This window comes from Dermacentor andersoni, chromosome 2 (genome assembly GCF_023375885.2).
Source record: "Dermacentor andersoni chromosome 2, qqDerAnde1_hic_scaffold, whole genome shotgun sequence".
Taxonomy (NCBI): Eukaryota; Metazoa; Arthropoda; class Arachnida; order Ixodida; family Ixodidae; genus Dermacentor; species Dermacentor andersoni.
This window is the reverse complement of record NC_092815.1, coordinates 139776071-139790466: the sequence shown is the minus strand read 5'-3', so window position 1 is coordinate 139790466 and position 14396 is coordinate 139776071. Positions and strand designations below refer to the sequence as shown.

At 45.0% G+C, this 14396-nt stretch overlaps 1 protein-coding gene across 4 annotated transcripts in view; it reads right to left on the bottom strand.

Moving 5' to 3' along the window:
• LOC129387311 (uncharacterized) overlaps positions 1 to 14396 on the bottom strand; it is a 563661-nt gene that overhangs the window by 399477 nt on the left and 149788 nt on the right. For 2 of the 4 annotated variants that reach the window (XR_008614582.2, XR_008614581.2), the window contains exon 2: positions 3016 to 3066. The exons of the other annotated variants lie outside the window; for them this stretch is intronic. The gene's annotated coding sequence lies outside the window, so the exon portion shown is untranslated. The remainder of the gene's footprint in view (positions 1 to 3015; positions 3067 to 14396) is intronic. 4 annotated transcript variants of the gene reach the window in all.

Here is a 14396-nt window from a genome sequence, read left to right as displayed (position 1 = left end):
TAGGCCTACTTATCTAATTAAGCGGAATGAAGAAAATAATCTGATAATCTCCATCTGACGGCAAACTACATTACGTCGGTTCTGTCCAGCTACGTAGAATTTGCGTATTTTTAATGTTTGGTTCAAGTTACATGGGACACCCTGTATATGTATACGCCTGTACATGTTATTCTATAGTTGGTCTATGCTATCATTCACCAGCTGTTTTCGAGAAAAAAGTTGTACATGTCCATAATTGGAACGTATTTAGTGAAAGTGAAGAGCCAGGAGCGTATGATCCACTCAAATTGGTTTCGTAAAAAATAAAAGAAATCGTGCATTGTGAGAGCACACTATGAATCCTACCAAGTCAACCTTTGCTTCATCACGGCCAAAGAGCCTACGTGACCTACAGCCAAATTCGGGCTCTTACGTGTAGCTTTCGAATAAAGATGCTCTCTACAAAGTTGCTTTCCAAGCGACTTTCCTAGCTTAGAGGCGACTAAAGTGTCTCCAACGGTTCTATCATGTCACTAAAATGTCATCGTTCACTGTATTGAAAAAAATTGATTTGAAGCAGACAAGAAAGTTGCTAAATCCAGCGACAACATCGGTAAATGACAAAGCTGTTTATTTCACCTGCGTAAGGGTCCGTTATTGCCGATGCCCTGTTAAAATGCGACCTTGAGCGTCTTGCAGTATTTTGCTATCCTTTCAGGAGCGCCATTAAACTACAAATGTTTTAAGGATATATTGGAAGAAGTGCCTCGGCGTGCTTGAAAATCAGATTGCTTGTGTTCTTTTGAATCTTGCAGCGTTTGGAACTTCACAGACTGATGGCAAACGACGTATTTCAGCTCTCGTCGTCCATTGTTACCTAGCCTTAAGTAAAATATCAAACTAAACACTGGCTCAGACACTGCTGGTAAATTCACTGTTTATTCCTCATTCACACGGACCCTTGGCTAACATGGAACGTTTTCATTATTGAACATGAAGTACTTAGTACACTTAGTATACGCTTGTACTAGGCTCAGGAGCGTCACCTGATTCCTGTTTAACATTAGGTATTTTCTACCCACATCTGCGAAAATAGCGATAATGGCTGCACTTGCATGCAACATATTGTGTTTCGGAGTTACGCTATGTTCATTTCGTTCTGCTCATTGGCAGTGGTGGATTGATAGCATATTGAGAAGTGTGCTAAAATGTTATGCGTACAGTTGGTCCGTGGCTGACAATGCTAATTTGTCGGTGTATCTTGGTCTCCCTTCGCTTAAAACTCTATTCACTCAAACAGTTGTGTTGCGACACGTCTGGAACTCCGAGTTCAAACGTAATTATGTTGCTCCTAAAGCATTAGGGCAAGTGCTGCGCTACGTTACACCTCATTATAGAGGAAGATACGGCAATTGAATTGAATTTATTGATAGGAAAGACAGAGAGGTCGACCTGAGCTAGTGCGCTCTAGTCTGCTACTCTGCACTGGGGAAGAGGGCAGAGGAGTGAAAGTACTGGGATGGATGATGATGATAAGAGAAGTGGTGAGTGCTTATGTACGTACATGAGACAGTTGTCTTGCTAGAGCCACTCGTCGAGCTTGGTGTCCTGCAGAAACTTCAACAATACTTTTGTTGCACGTATTGAAATTGCAGTACGGAAAGTCAGAAGATGTGTCTATGTTCCTCAAATATTCAATAATATGCCTGATTATATTTTTGCTTAAAGCAGATTAATTGCAGATGATTAAGCTAATGTGAAACTGTGTATGCTTGCTGTCTGTTTTTTCTCTGTGTCTGCTCGTTTGCTTGATGTTCTTGTCAATTGGATTTCTGTCTTTCATGCACAATGTTATTCAGTGTGTGGGACTCCAGTGACTTTTGTTGCAATTCATTTTTTCGGTCGCAGATGTTGCCGAGCCTAGTCCCGCAAGCCTCTTTCTTGGGTTTGGCCGGCCCGGTATGTTATGTACCGCACTGCAAAATGACAATAAAGTATTATTATTACTATTATTGTTGCTGTTCTTGTTGTTGTTGTTGTTCTTGTTGTCTTGTTCTCGTTGTTTGTCGTTGTTATTGTCGTCATCGTCGTTTTCATCGCTGTTGTTGACAACGTGTCTTTTACTTACAAAATACAGATATTTCTGATTTTATATGCGTAACCTAGCACTATAACTTTCATTATTTCCTCGGTTTAGAGTTCGTTTAGCATTCAATAAAGCAGGTAATCTAAGCTGAAAAGTCAATTTTCACCTCAAGTCGATTTGTCAAAAGTCTACTTGAACTCTCTAATTTTTGTTGACGTTTTCGTTTCAAGACGAAGCACATTCTTAGTGCTAAATTAACATATTTATGTTGGCGACGACGGCGCGGTTAGCATATTGCTAGACCCAACCAGATATTGTCAAACACCGAAATATACACAAAGTAAATCACACTATTATATATTGCGCTGATGTGACACCAGTACTCAATCCCTCTAAACACTGCGCCAAATATTTATTTTTGAAACAGCCTATAGCGGGCTAGTGTACATCGGCCACACTGCATAGAACAACGCAAGGGGCTTTGACATGTTGATAACACAGGAAACAAACTTCAATAAATTAAGACTCTAGGCAGAGCCGTATTTAATCGGCAGCATTAGCGCAAGCAAGAAAATTGCCGAGATACGGGAAAAATGAACGATGCCGATACCAACAGTGTTGTTTCCGTGCAGGGATCATACGCCAGCACGCCTCGAAACAGCTGGGCATGAACGGAAGGTTTCACTGAGCAAATGTGTCCAGAGGGTAATGGTATCACGCATTTGGAATAACAGAAAGCCAAAAAAGAAATGCGCGGTTGGAACTTTGAAGTAAGATCTATCACGCGAGGAGATTACTTATATTTTAAAACGCTTCTTTCGGTGGCTACACGCAGGAAGAAGAATCACTTTCCAAAGAAATACAACGGCCAAGGAGCAGTTGCCTTGCATGCCTGTGAAGACCACACACGGTGCAGCCGCGGTAAGAGGCGCAAATGCGTCGGCACTCACCTTACGCTGAAAGATGGCACCGGTTTCATGGTATCCTAAGTTTTTTCACACCTGTAATGCCGAATAAGGAGACAAGTGTTAGTGAGACGTCATTGAAACCCCACGTTCAAAATGCCACTAATTCATGAGGCCACCCGTAAACAGGCAGACAGAAAATCCCCGGTTAAAGTAGCTACCAAACAATATTCATAACTATAACTGCACGCTGAGTATCAAAACCCGCTATAATAAATACACATAGCACATTCAGGAGCGTTTCGCCTGCTATCTCCAGTCTAACATACAATCTGTAACGGTGTTCAGCAGTTGCTTCTTGTTCGGATTTGAGACACAGCGAATCAGCGAAACCACATGCATTGATAAGAGCAGACATGTTGATGCAGCATTTCTATATGTCTGTAAAATTGTTGTTCCTGTATTGAATGAAAATATTAAGGAACTGGAAGACAACCTCGTCCTCGATGCTTTCCCGCTGTGAAAACATTGGAAATTATTTGACGAATCGCTCGCTATTTTTTTTTTTTTTTGTGTCTATGAAGGAGTACCGCTAAAACAGGCTGAAGGCAGGAGCACCTGCACGATATGCTATTATTAGGCAATGTGTATATAATTCATCGCACTATTACACCATCACCTGCGTCTCCCCTTCCTTGCCTCACACCGTTCCCTTTCTCCCAGTGATGCGTAACCGGCTGCGGATACGCTTGCCCCAACTGACCTCGCTCTAATTTTCATTGTAACCGTCATTATGGTTCTTTTCTGAAGAAGCGTAAAACATTCACCTTCAAAAATCAATGTAAATGTCTGCTCTTAGCTGATGATTTTTCATTGTTAAAAATCTGCTCATTCACAGAATGCCCAAACCTTATTCCTATTTCGCGATACATATCCAATCGCCAGTTAGCTTCTTGAGCCTGTATAGGAGTACGTTTATCTAGGTCAATTACTCACAGGCGAGCGCGGCCATGAGACGGAAGATGACAGAAGAAGAAAATGCGTTGGAGTGCACACGGCAGTCATCGGCGAATCCTGACTGGGGGCTTACCAGTGTCGTTTAAAAGAAAAATGTGCAATCATTGCATTCTACCGGTGCTAACATATGGGGCAGAAAACTTGGAAGTTAACAAAGAAGCTCGACAAGATAAAGGAATGCGCAAAGAGCGATGGAACAAAATATGTTAGGCGCAACGTTAAGAGAAAGGATGACAGCGATGAAGTGGGAGAGCAAATGGGGATAGCCGACGTTGTAATTGACATTACTAGAAAAAAATATGGAGCTTGGCGGGTCATGTAATTTGTAGGGTAGATAACCGGTGGACCATTAGAGATACAGAACGGGTGCCAAGGGTAGGGAAGCGCAGTCAAGGACGGCCGAAAATTCGGGGGAGCGATGAAATTAGCAAGTTTGCAGATGCAGGTTGGAATCAGCTAGCGTAAGATAGGGGTAAATGGAGATCACTGGGAGAGGCCTTCGTCCTGCAGTGGATATGAAAGTAGGCTGCTGCTGCTGATGATGATTCAGTTAGTGTAAAGAGTGCCAAATGTCTCTCAATGTAGACAAATGCGTTTCGCACTCACTGAAATAGAAGAATATAATACAACGTAGCCTGAATGTTTCCTACGTCTACAATACTATGACTATACTATACTACTAATGCTATACGCCTCGTGCACCGCCTATAGAGGCGCCACTGAAAGCCACCTAGCGGACGCTTCCAACAGTACACGCGGGAGCAGTAGCAGACGACAACCCATTGCAGCAAGGATGGCTGAAGTTCGCGGCTGCGATTTCTCCTTCGTTCGGGTGCCAGGCTGCTTCTTCTGCGGTGACAGCTGTAGGGAAGGTGCTGACCTCTGTGCGAGCGGGTATGAACACGATGTTACCGGTGTTTGGGACAACATGGTCCACATACGTGCAAGGTGTGTCCCGCAGACAAACGCCATGAACCCCATTTACATGACGTGGAGCTCATGTTCACTAGCCGATAAATTTTGTTGAGTGGTGCGATATCTCGATGGTTTTTTTTTTTATTCTACCCTTGCCGCAATGCTGCTTCTGTACAAGAATAATAAGCACCCGTCGTTAGTGCAGACTTATATCAAACAAATCCGCACGGTGCAACCTTTGTGATTTTTCTGCCGATGAATACATGTGACATCGCCGAATAAGTGCAGTCGAAGTCACCTCAAGAAGAGTAATTGCCAATTTATTGATGGAAACGCGTACACTAGCCAACGAAGTCACCAAACACAGGGGTTAATAAAAGCGCGTGTTAGTGGTGTACCGCCGATGCAGTTCTGCTGCATACGCCGATGAACCACCGTTCCCGCTGCAGTTTGTGGAATTTTAAGTTCCTCAAGGGAGCTGCTTGGAAACGTACAAAGCTAAAGACTGACTAACTTTTCAGTACTTTTTTATGTTACTAGAGAGAGGTGCCACATGATATATTTAAAGGCAGAGCAGCGCCAGTCAAAGTAGATGAGCGCTGGCGGCAAGGCCCGGTTTAGTCATCTGCAGCGTAAGTATAAGAAAGAATTCAGTTGATACAAAACTCACATGCAAGAAGGGACTACGTTGTGAAACAAACAAATCACTCGCGTGTTAAGTTTTCTCAGGCAGCATCGAGGTGTGATGACTTCCCAAACGGGACGTGAACTTTTCCGCGAGAAATGGAACAAAAATACCATATACAGCAGGTATTAGCAATTATCGCTCTGAACTACCTATTTTCTAAACACATTTCCAAAAAACGCAAATGATATCTAAGATGCCCTCGGGCGAAAAGAATAAAGCTGTTAAAGAAGCACTTCCTTGGTATCATTCCGATAAGACACAGCGTGATTTAAACCCTTTACAAAAAGGCAGGGTGAAAACTTCGCAGCTCAAAACAATCGACAAGAGTTATGCATGGAGCAAGTAGCAACAGTTAAACATAGGCGAAGCCACGCATAAAATAGATGTAAAAACATGAAGTGTGCGACAGCTGGTGCGAGGATTTACCGCGCCACATGAAACCAACCAATTTCAGTTCTTGCAAACTTCAGTAGCTTTAACATACAACGCAATGCGCTCGTGCAGTCGTGCTGCCTAGCTAGCGCAACGCGGTAAAGAAGCGGAAAACAACATAAGCGGCAAACAGCATTAAGAACTTTAGCGAAATGCCTTTAAACCTCATGCTGCACTGCAGACGAACTTCGTTGCTCACGCGTCTATGATCGAGTGGGAAAAAACACCGACGAGACAAAGGAAAGGATGAGAACAAGAAATTTCCCTTCGAAGCGACGATCTATTTTTGCTACCGTTGCTCCCGCTGATGAGGCTTTGCCGGGAATGATTAGAACCGTATCGCCGGCACGTTTTCACCGGTATTTGAGCCCCCCACCCAGCAACAATTCTTCTTCGACATTCCCTGAAGCTTTGGCCACCCCACACGTGCGAATGGTGTTGCCTATCTTGCTCGGAAAACGTGATTAAGAGAGAGAAGCACGGTCAACGACACAACAAACTACGGCGCGCGCCAGGCTCCTCTCCCGCGTGTTCTGCGCAAGGCCGCCACCAGTGGCGCGTCCGTCGGCGTGCACGGCGCGTATACTATGTCTGCAGCAGCAGCTGGCCATAAATAGCCCGATCACATTACTTGTAGTGATATATCGCAAACTTCTTTTGTAAGACAAAGTAATGTCTATTTGTATAGCCACGTGCTTCAGAAACCCTAACAAAAGTTCAAATCGACATGTATGTTACCACTTCCTTAGTTGTAAGAGAGAGTGACAAGCAGCTTTATTACTGCCCGACAAAATGGAACGTCATCAGCGAAATATAGCGAATTGACGAAACTCTTTTTACTACTCGATCGCGATCATTGCATTCCTGGGAAGAAAAGGCTCGCTGCCTGCATTTGCTAAGCCCAGGAATCCTCGTGATTAAAAACTATGCTACATTCAGTGACAGCGAGAACTCTGCTATTCCTGCAAGGTTCAATATGAGCAATTGAGGAAACAACTATAGCGCAGGTTACACATCTGAAGATTGTTTATACACCATATAGAAATCGGGAACAGAAAAGTGTTCGGGCTGCAGAGTGAAGGACTGAAGTTACCGTATTTCTTTTAAAACTCCTGCGCACCTGATTGCGTTTTTATTGCGATCAAGTTTGTAGTTATACTTACGTAACATCCCATTTTTTATAACATACCATTGATGAATGGTAAGTTATTGTACCTTAGTTCTCATCTATTTGTTTCTGTATGATGGAAAACCATTGCTTGCGTGACTGTAACAGTTTATGTGTAGAAATATTAGTATGCTTTGATAAATATTAGTACGTTATTGCTGTTATTAATGTTACGTGTTTTATTACGCAACGTTACGTTCAATTAATTGCATCTGGATTTCTGCTATTGCTTAAAATAGAATTTAATAGTTTTATACATAAAGACGTGTTTTTTTAACAGGTGTATTTCTGGCACTATTTGAATGGCTATTATTATTTTTATTGTTTGCAAAAAAATATTGTGAAATTATTATTGCATTAGATGACCGATTTACCTTCAGATTGCATATAACACAGCGGTTTTTTTTTCTTATTCTTTTCCCATATGTGTACTTCCATGTCGGATTTTACTCAGCTTTCTAGCAGAGGTCTATGGACCAATTAACGCTGTCAATTCATCTTTTGGCCAATATCCCTGTCCAGGATGGTTTGTGGAAAAAGAAACTTGAATTCACTTGAATTTCTTTTCTCACCAACTTCGGCCAACCTACAAAATTTAGCGTAATCCTTTTATACAGACATTCCATCAACTACATTTGGGGTTGTCAGCGGGTCGGAAACTTGCGGAACACTAAGTGTTCCCCAACGCCTGTTTACCCATTCCCATCTTGATGTGAATGGCATCGCCTCGCATACAACGCGCGTAGCTGTGAGGTAGTGATTGGAGCAAATTTTTCTTCAATATTGGCAAAAAAAAAAAAAAAAAGCTGTTCCTAGGTTAGCAAGTGGCTTGAAGCGAATACGAGGTGGTGGTCATTAACGGGAAGGGAATCCAGAATAGTGCCGTGTGCGGATTTCGAACGAACGCATTCTAAAAGAGCGCACAGCAGTATCAGTTACAGAGCTCTTAAAAGATACAGTATATATATAATATACAAGGAGAAAATTGAAACTTTAGCATTCACGGCGGGTGTAGGAGGTAGAAGAGTTATGTTGATCCGAATATGTTGAGCGAGGCCGCGTTTACAAAGTGTACACGCGCATACTGTATATTACACTAGCTGACACGAGTCCTTGCAAGTGCACCACGACTGTTCGTTTTACAACGGCAGTGAAATGCGTACCGTTATTAGGACAACCTTTCAATGCATTATCCAACTTTACTTTTGCATATCTGCCATCGTTGCGCACTCTTGGATAACTGTGGCGTAGAAGAAATGTGCGGCCGCTTGATGAAACTCTTCTACCCATGGTCAATATTATCCTACAGGTTAAGCAAGTTTGAGGTGAGCGACTGTATACTGCCGCACGGTAAGGTGTCGAGCGAACACAGGAAACCATGTCTGCGCTATCGTCGCTGCATTGTCACGGGTAAACATACTTCCCGGGAAATTACTGCCGTTTGCATGAAGTGCTTGAAACGTGAGGTAAATTCGCAGGCAGACGGGTAAAAGGCTTCGAGTAAGCGGATGATTGTTGTTTCCGCCAGCACCGAATTTTTTTGGCAGTGGCTGAAGAAGCGCGTGCAGTTTATTGTTCATTGCCTTGGACGGCCGCTGTGATGCATCGGCGCGCAAACAATGGTGTTGCAATTTGTTGGCCACAATGTGCCGGTACGTATTCAAAGCATTCCTGCTGAATAAAAAAGTCAGAGACCTGGGCAGCATACCCAGCAGACTCACAGCCTAAGTTTTAGGGGCGGCGAAGTAAGAGTTCCATTTTCGACAGCCCGCATTAGAGAGCCTTCGCGGCGATGTCTCTTTGCGTCGTTTTCACGAGAACGAGCTGAACCGTTCACCCTGTATCAACGGCGAGCTACGGGTTGTGCTGCTCTGTGCACAGCGGTGTGCCGAACCCGAAGTTTCCCGACCGCATCCATTAACGTAGCTCTATGATTCGCTTCGTCAGTAGCGCTTCGTACCTTGCGAGGAGGCGCCATAAAGTGTACCGAAGTGAAAACAGGGGTATCGAGGCTACGCATGTCACATCCCTTGACCCGTGGCGCGATACGACGCTGTTGTTGTTGTTGTTGTCGTTGTTGATGATGATGATGATTTATTGGCATCCTCTTTGAAACGGGGCGGTGACAAACAGCCACATAGACTGCTTGATCTAATTAGATATGCTGTCTACATGTTTTTCGCTCTAGCATTTGTTGTATACATCTCCTTGACATTCTTTTTCTTCCTCAAGACAATCCATTCATTTCATGGCCAATCTCTCACAGTGGGTAGGAGCCACATACTTGACAGGAAACGCAAACTGCCTTGTGTCTCTGCAACTGCTACATAGCGTGCGACCTGGTGTAATAATATGCAGCTGCAATCGAAAGTGCTCACGTATCGAGAATACGCGGCGCGCATCTCACACCGCGTGACAAGTGGCGCCATACGATGGTAATGATGATGATGAATATGATGATTTATTGGCATCCCATTTGAAACGAGGTGGTCGCCAAAAGTCATCTAGCCTGCTTTAGTTAATAGAGTATGCGATACATGTTTTTCATTCCAGCAATCTTTATACATCTCCTTAACTTATTTTTCTTCCTTATAGTCGGTAGGAGCCTGGCGATAGCTGCGTCGGACACCGGCAGCGGCGGCGGCGGCGGCGGACAACATCGCCAACCGAAACGGCCATTGAATGAGCCCATAATAGTTTACGCTGTAAAATTTTGAGGAATAGGAGTAAAGATCTGAGTTCGACAGCCGCCGCCGCATCGATCGCTACCGTGACAACTGCTCACTTCATGTCCGATGCACTGTGTCACTTTCATGGTGTCAAAGTAAAGATGCATTGTGCTATATCATTCAAAAATGTTACAAGGCTGCTCTCGTCTGCGTCTCGGTTGAGCTTCAACGGCAGCTCTACTGTTTGTCGAATAGCCGCTGACAGAATAGTACGCAGCATTTCCTATTTAATTCATATAAACAAAACATGTGCTCCGCCAAATACGTGTACATGGTGCAAAAAAGTGTGCAATAAAAGCATGTTGAGGTCTTGTGACAGGGGGGGGGGGGGGGGGAGGAGGGGTAGAATGACTTTAATTTGCAAAAAACAAAAAAAAAAGTCCTTTCTTCCTTCGGTGCCTGTTGGCAGCGTAAAGGAGCACTGGAAAGCAAAACCAGCTTTAATTATAATGTTAAGTGTCCTGTAACGCTACTCGTTATGTTTATTTGTAGAAAAGGATTGGACTATTTCTATAGCATAAGAAGGCCGAATATCCCTCTTTCGAATTGTACGCAGCGATACCTGAGACTCGGTAAAGTCACAGCGACGTCATAGAATTCGATCTGTTCGCTTACCTGTGCAGTTCTAGTCAACAAGAACTAGAAAGTTATTCTGTTGTGTCTTCGGTTTCCTTAAAATGCAATGTAGTTATTCTGTAGCAATAAATAATAAACTGGTCAAGAGGGGACGCTGTGAAAATCTTGTAGTCTATATAGGGGCGATGCAGAGACGAGGTGTATCGACGTTCAGTGGAAGCACCTTTATTATCATGATTCGTTCGCTAGCTTCTACATCGTCTTTATCATGGACGCTCGCTTATCGTTGGTCACCGTCTAGCTGTGGCCACTGCAATCTCATAATATGCTTCAGCATGCTGATACGACATCCCAAATAATTTTCTTTTTGTTTTGTTTTGCGTCGTTGCTAACTTGCTGAACCTCCTATCACTGTGACGACTGCACTGGTATCGCAGAAGCGTGATTTGCTAATACAGTTTAACTTACCATTAGCCGAGCCACCCTTTAAAGAACGCGGGCGAATTACGCCATCGGGCAGTTGATGGCTGTTTGGGTGCCACAGTATACTTCAGGTACTAACAGCCCTTGGCTACGAGCCCAAATTAGCAAATTAGGAAAACACTTATTTCTGGCGGCACGGCAGATGTGACCGATGAACTGCGTAATACATATAATGCTCACTTATTCTTTTACAAAGAAACAAAACTAACACAGGGTTGATTTGTATTGCAAGATTTAGTCAAGTCGAACTAAAATATGGCACAAGTTACAGAGTACATAAGAAAGGGCCTAAAAAGACGCATGCAAGTGCACCAGTCCTTCATTGTTGCCACGGCTTTCGAAGGCGCGTCAAAGCCCCGAAATCCCAAGCAGCAGCAACGTTTTGACACGGCCCGGTCCGGGTCACGCCATTCGCGTCACCTTAACCTCTCGGGGTTCTCGAACCCGACATTCCGCAGGCCGAACGCACAATGCGTTCCTCCGGGACCCGACCGTCACAACAATGCGCGGCTCCTCGACAATGTTCCCAGGGTCCGAACTCCCCAAACGCCCTGGCGTCCCGTCTTTCTAAACATAATCTCGAGCACCGAACGGGATCGCGAGCAAGCATACACAGATAAGGACGCCGCACCATGGGCCGTGGAGAAAGGTTCAACTGGCGCGCCGCATTCTGTCGCTACCCGGGAGGGCTGCGGATTGAAAATTCACATATTGGGGGCATTCATCAGAGAGGCCAGCCGGAAGGCGCAACAATAGGAATTGCGCGCGGCCGCGACCCGCATCGTCGCGTGTCAACGGCGAAATACCGGGCTCCATTCTCACGCGGCTTCCGCTCCGACGGAAGGGCCAGGACAGACCGCCACGGCGCTCTCCAGCGGAACTCGACCTCGGGCGGGAGCGTCTATATACACGGCCATGTAAGCTGGTTGGCCTGCATGCGCAGTTTTCAAGTGCGCGGTGGGACGCCCTGGCCTCGGTACCGCACCGAAAGTTAGGTGGAGAAGCAAGCAACGCCTAACCGCTACCGCAAAAGAAGACATCGCCCTCTCTTTTATTTGGGTGCTCCGACCCTCTTCATTGTTAACGCGCTAGCCCCAGAAGCGCTCACCGCGGCCGGGCTTTCGATGGCGAAAGCTCCGACGCGGCGACCTTTCATTGTCAGCGGGGCTCGCCGCTCGCAGGGGCATTGTGTCGTGCGTCCTATTGAACGCGTCACCTGTAGGTTGCCGCCGCGTCGGGAGAGTCGCAAGCACGCTGTTTGGCTCCGAGCCTGAAGCGGCGGAGAAGAATAAGCATTAGCCGGGAGACGAGCTTTGAAGAAACGGTAGTGCGCGGAAAAACACGTCTAACGAAAGCAGACTTCATGACACTAGTATGGGAAGGAATAGAAGGAAGCAAATGTCCCTGTTTGTCCTTATAGCGAGCCCCCGTCCCGAAGGAAGTTTGCTTCCCTTCCCAGCGCGGCACTTTCACGAATCGAACGGTGGTGTCTCGGATTCCACACGGTGATAAACGCCACGACCTGTGCCGCAAATTTTGTTCCCCAGAAAGATAACAGAGCAGTTGGAAAGACGAGGCACCGGTTGTGGCCGTAATCCTCTCCCGTCGACAACATCTTCACGTTATTTCACTCTATACGTTTAGAGCCTGATCAGTCGTTAGTGAACTTAAAGAAACATACATTGACTGGTGCTTCCATGAACAAGAGAAACGAAAATTTAATTCCTAGCGTTGCCAGCAGTACTTATGCATACGTCCGTATTTAAATAATATTAGGCTTTATGGCAACTCGTGTAGCTTCAGAGCACTATATCAGCGTTTTAGAAGCTGTCGCAAAACAGCATTGATGTTGCAAAAATGGGTTCTATAATAGCGATATTAAGGCTTAACTAGAAAGTTCGAGTAAAGCGTTCTCGATGCGTTTGTGGGCGGTATAATGCTGCTTGTTTTAAGTGCGCCAGCTAAGAAAGCCCTGAAGAGCTTTGCGGGTCTCACGCACGCTAACTTTAGGATTTAACATTGCAGTGTTGTTGTTAGCTCTCTTAGCGTTGACGCGTCCAGCTAGCTGTGGCCGTTGCACAACTCCAACAAATATCACCCTGTCCTCATGCCGACGATATAATAAACAGCAGACTTCAGCAGTTCCTCCAACTACGGACTCATTTAGTGCGACAGTGGTTAGTCCCCTGACTTCCAAGGACACAACTTGGTGTGAAACTCGTATACGTCGTTGCGGGCATTGCTCCTACTTTAGATGCAATCACACGGACTACGATAGTCGATGATGATCCCGGCGATACGATTGCAGCGACTGTGACGACAGTGGAACGACGATGAAGACGAGACGTTGATAACGAAAATGGCAACGAAGCCGCGGCACGTCGATGACCCAACGCTGCAAGCCAGCAGTAATGCACTGATTTAAGTGCGTACCGCAAGTAATAACTGATGGAGAACACAGGAAGAGGATGAAGAATTGGTCCGGTAGTACGAAGCAAGCCGTTAGTAGGCTGTAAATGGGCTGGCCACCGTTGTGACTGCTTCAAATGTTGAGGCAAAACTTATAAAAACTGATTCTTTGTTTCCTAATACATGGCATTTAGGAGAAAATAACGCTCTTAGGTACGCATATATCATGGACTGCGCCCATATCACGGAATACATGTGCAAGAGAGCGCAACAGGTCGTTCAGTTCGTTGTAAAAAAAGTATCCACGTCATATTTTCTCGTCTGTGCCAGTCATTCGAGAAATATTTGTGGCATTCTAAAAATTACCTGTCGAGCTACCATTGGACTTGAAAAAGTTTGTTCAATAAAGCTTCTAAGTTTCACCAACCCTCTTGTATTAAATCTAACATCTCACTAGTATTTTACTGGAGAGCAGTCAGCGAGATGACATCGCTGTACAGGATGAACTTAGGAAAGCGTGACGATCGATTACAGAATTTTGATGCAACGATGCGATGGGGCAAAGGAGAAAGAAAGGTCCTGCCGTTTTCGTCCTGACTGGCTCCTCCTTATGTGCGTTACACTGTAAGCACGATGAGTGATGTCAGGTCATTGACAGAGCCCCGCAAGCATAATCAGGGAAGTTGCGAGCAAGAATCAGAATGTCACGATCACTTTTTTTTTTTTGGCAGCTCCTTCATCTTGCGCACACCTGAAGCGGTAAACTGTAATGCAGTCGGTCACATTTATCAAGGAACGCAAGCCGTGCACATGTGCCCAGCTTTGTTCTCGTTTTTTTTTTCGCCAAGCTAAAGCATAACGTTTGTGTAACGACTGCGTAGTCTTCACGTCGTCATAGAGACACGAAAATAGGAAGGGGGATGAGAGTCGTTGTAGCAGCATGTTCTTGAGCGCGACAACGTGAAACCTCCATCGCATGCAGAGCGTGCAGAAAATGGAGTTGTCTGGC